At 41.2% G+C, this 4,363-nt stretch overlaps 1 long non-coding RNA gene across 1 annotated transcript; it reads right to left on the reverse strand.

Moving 5' to 3' along the window:
- Window positions 1–456: 456 nt before the first annotated feature.
- LOC116310820 lies at window positions 457–2,232 on the reverse strand. The gene is made up of 3 exons (XR_005609690.1): window positions 1,175–2,232; window positions 989–1,084; window positions 457–692 (listed from the first exon to the last, which is right to left on the reverse strand). It is a non-coding gene; the product is annotated as an uncharacterized LOC116310820 (long non-coding RNA).
- Window positions 2,233–4,363: the final 2,131 nt, after the last annotated feature.

Below are 4,363 nucleotides of genomic sequence, written 5' to 3' on the forward strand. Positions count from 1 at the left end.
TTCTAATACATTAAATAAGTATGTCCACTCGATTCTGTCAAATGCCTTTTTGGCATCTAAGGATATAACATAGGCATTATAATTTGTCTGATTCGAGTATTGTATAATATTTAATAGTCGTCTAATATGCTTGTTTGATCAGGGTTTATAAGCAGTAGGAGAATGACCTCAAGCCTCCTTACTAATAGCTTGGAGAGTAATTTAGCATCAACATTGATGAGGCTGATTGGTCTATATGATTCACACCTTTCCAAAAGTTAGTTGCAAAATAAAATATTTGGCATGAGGTTATTAGGGCCTTGAATAGGTCGATAATTGATAACAACATTGATTTGGATGCATTATTATTTTTTGGAACAAACGAAATTTATTGTAAAAACAAACTGAACTGAGCTGAACAAACTGATGTGTAGATGTAATTTGCATTTTATAACATGTACCACAGAGTATTTTCAGATGGATTTTCAGAGAGGGGCACCACATTTGCAGCAGTTGGTTAGGATCCTTCTGCGCTGTTTGCACGATGTGCCTTGCTTCAGCTTTTTGGAACGCTCCTCCTCCTCCTGCTGTTGCTCTTTGCCCTGGGCCTGTAAGACCAGGCTGGCTGCAAACGGTGTTCTAGGCAGGTGGCTTCTCTTCACCATGGTCGGGGTGATAAGGGTTCCGCCAACCTGCTCTATGAACAGTAGTGCCTGTAGTGCGAAAAAGCTTATGTCAATCATGTGATACAGCAGACACATGGGCCACCTACGTGTCTGCCAACGACAGGAGTAGGTGCCACAAATCTGCAAAAGAAAAAGAAGTGATCAGATGACATGAATAGATTTATACAGCCATAGAAAATAGATTCTTTCTGCCTGTGGGCATCAAACTGTACCCTACACATTTATGTTATCAGATAACTGATGGGGCTTTATTAGTTATTGCAGTGAGTAACAGTAAATAATTTGCAAACAATTGATAATTGAAGCTGTATAATTGTGCTTACCTGGTCCAGATGATCCACAGCCCCTATGCACTTGTTATAGTCCAGGAAGTTCTGGGGCTTTTTCTCGCCAGAGTCCTGTACTTGTGGCTCACTTGCCTAGTGTTCAACACAAGAACATTTTTTGATTTCTTTGACACGTAGGATACCACAGCCCTGTTGCAACTAAAAGCAAAGAGAGGACAGTACCTCTTTGTGTTGAATCTTGAGCAGCTGTGGGGGCAGGTTTGTTCAACCTCAGAGTGCCCACCAGGGCCACCCTCCTCTTCCTCAATTCCTCTGCAAAAGGAAATAACGTAAAAAAATGTCCATTGTTACCTTGTGGCCCTGCAGCCTGTCAACTCAAGCACCACCTGCATGTCTTGATTAACCTGCCTGTTTGATGATGCAGACTTCTCTGTGTACGCCTGAAGCCTCCAAGCATAGGTCTGCACATCAAACAGGGCCCAGATCTTTAGCCCATTTTTTGCAGGTTTGAAGGGCATATATTGTTTGAATGAAGAGCGGCTGTTCATACACACATATATCCCTTCCTGGATTGAAAAGTTTGGACAGGCTGGTACTCCACTTGCTCCATATATCTTTTATAGGAGCCAGCTTGTTCCCCCTGTGGCGACCTGGATGGGAAAGACAAATCTTAGGGCCAGATTAATTTGCAGGAATCTTTTTTGTGACATTGTGGCAGGAAAAACAACACGTCCTGTCACCCCATCACAGGCTCTTTGTAGCTTAATGTTGAGACCTGTACAGGATCAGCAGCCCCATGTAAGCCCGCAGCTCCTCCTCACCTACGTCCTTCCAATCTTTTACTGACCTCTTCCCCTGCAGGTTGGTAAAATGCAGGATTAGCTGCATAATGTCCTCCGCAAAAAAAAAGATAAAAAGCGCTCACAGGGCTGCTAATCCTCTTCATGTGTGGGACAGCACATGATATCCCCATTTTTCGATCTCCACTGAGTGTCATGCCCCAGTCTTATCTCTTCCTCCTCCTGTTTAGATGAGCTGCAAAGCTCCTCAGTGCCTGGCAAAAATTCCTCCCCTTCTTCGCTGTCAGAAAAATCTCGACTGCTAGTGCAACTCTTTTTCACTTTCAGAAGACCACAAAACAGCAGCAACAGCCTTCTCTAAATTGAGTGTGCGCTTAATGGTGTCTGTGCAGAAATGACCAGTAAGATCAGGCTGCAAATTATTCTCACAGACTTCAAAGGTGCACTTGCATAAACATACAATCCACAGTATTTCTGAGTTCGAGCCAATACCCCTGATTCATAGCAGAAGCCATTTTTTTACTTCCACTTGCGCTGTTGTTGACAGTTGCGGGGTTACACTTTCACTGTTGGTAATAGTGATGGGAATTCCGGCTCTTTTTGGAGAAACGGCTCTTTCGGCTCCCAACCAGCTCTTCAGGTTGTTTTGTTGCTTTAATTTATTATCAACGACAAAAGAAATTACTGATGCAAAAAATTGTGGATTTATTCATATGTTTACATATAACTATATACGGTCCCCCTAGAGACAAAGCACGCACAAAGTCCAAAACACGCACAAACTCCAAAACACATTTCTAGCGTTAACTGACCTTCCAAAACAGAGCTACCTTAAATTACACAATTGAAAGCATATGTGTATTGTTTGTGTATTTATACACAAGCACTCATATATATATATATATATTCAAATAATTTTAAAGAAATGTTCATTTACCTGTTACTACCACACACCAAATCCGGTTGTTGGTACTTCCTGGCTTGTGTAGCCACTAGGTATCAAAAGCTCAACACTGCCCCTAGCATTCTGGAGCACTTCTGTTGTGTTTTGTACGTGCTTATGAGTTTTTACGTGCTTCAGAGTTTGTACGTGCTTTAGAGTTTTTACATGTTTTGGAGTTTGCACGTGTTTCAGAGTACGTGCTTATGAGTTTTAACGTGCTTATGAGTTTTTACGTGCTTCAGAGTTTTTACGTGTTTTGGAGTTTGTACGTGTTTTGTCTCTAGGGGCCACCGTAAATATACTTTTATTTATTCACTCCACATAATGCTTTTTTTGTCCAGTAAATTTCGTGGTTTTAGTTTTGATGTACCCATAGATTGGCACATAAAGACACACATATACTATGTTACTTCAGACAATATGCAGAGCAACCGGTTCAGCTGTCAGCAGCTATTCATCTTTTATCTGAGTACAGTCCCATATATTTTTAATAGTAATGTTAATGGCACGGTTATAGGTCATATGTTAATGGTTATAAATGGTAAATGGCCTGTATTTATATAGCGCTTTCTAGTCCCTAAGGACCCCAAAGCGCTTTACATATCCAGTCATTCACCCATTCACACACTGGTGATGGCAAGCTACGTTGTAGCCACAGCCACCCTGGGGCGCACTGACAGAGGCGAGGCTGCCGGACACTGGCGCCACCGGGCCCTCTGACCACCACCAGTAGGCAACGGGTGAAGTGTCTTGCCCAAGGACACAACGACCGAGACTGTCCGAGCCGGGGCTCGAACCGGTAACCTTCCGATTACAAGGCGAACTCCCAACTCTTGAGCCACGATCGCCTTATAGGAGCCTTTATATCAAAATGTGTCATAATTATTGTTTCCATTGGTTTAAAATAACTCCTTTGGTTGTTCTAGCATTAAAAAACTATAAAGGATTACAAAGGACTATAAACAATCTACTTTTATTTTACATTTTGCTGTTATCTCTTTTGTAACTCAAAAGAAATTCAAATTATTATTTTTTTTATTAATAGCTATATTTCACTATTGTAACATATTTACTGGGGCTTTATTGTCATTATTATTATTATTAGTAGTAGTAGTAGTAGAAGTAGTAGAATAAGCAGTTAGTAGTAGTAATAGTAGTAGCTGTTAGTAGTTAGAGGTGGGAATTGAGAACTGCTTCCCAGTAGTCCAGTTCCTTAGAATTGTCCAGGAGAAGGAGGTGGTGCATAGTTTTCTACACCATCACAACTATGTGTGGTTGTGTTTTGTGAAGCTTCTGGTCTCCAAAGGGATGTACAAGTCAAGCTGAGCGACAAAATCAGGTGAGCAATAAAAGTGTGTGGCGGGTTGTTCAATCTGCCCAGCTTTTTGGTGTTCCCTCTCCTGCAAGGCGCGGCAAGGTAATGTCTTTCAGAATGGAGCGACTTAAAATGGTACTCAGTATTTTGTATTGCCCCCTACCTGGTGGCATCAGATGGTCCAAAACATAATGTTAACTAGGCAAAGTGCTTGAAAATGTTGAAAACCTTGCAAATATAGTAGAGTAGTTTTTTGAGGTATAGATTGGATACAGTAGTTTTTTTTCATCTAGAACTTATTGGGTTGTTGAATGTTTTCCAGGTACCTACAGACTGTCCACTTATTGTTAATT

The sequence above is a fragment of the Oreochromis aureus genome, linkage group 3 (genome assembly GCF_013358895.1).
Source record: "Oreochromis aureus strain Israel breed Guangdong linkage group 3, ZZ_aureus, whole genome shotgun sequence".
Taxonomy (NCBI): domain Eukaryota; kingdom Metazoa; phylum Chordata; class Actinopteri; order Cichliformes; family Cichlidae; genus Oreochromis; species Oreochromis aureus.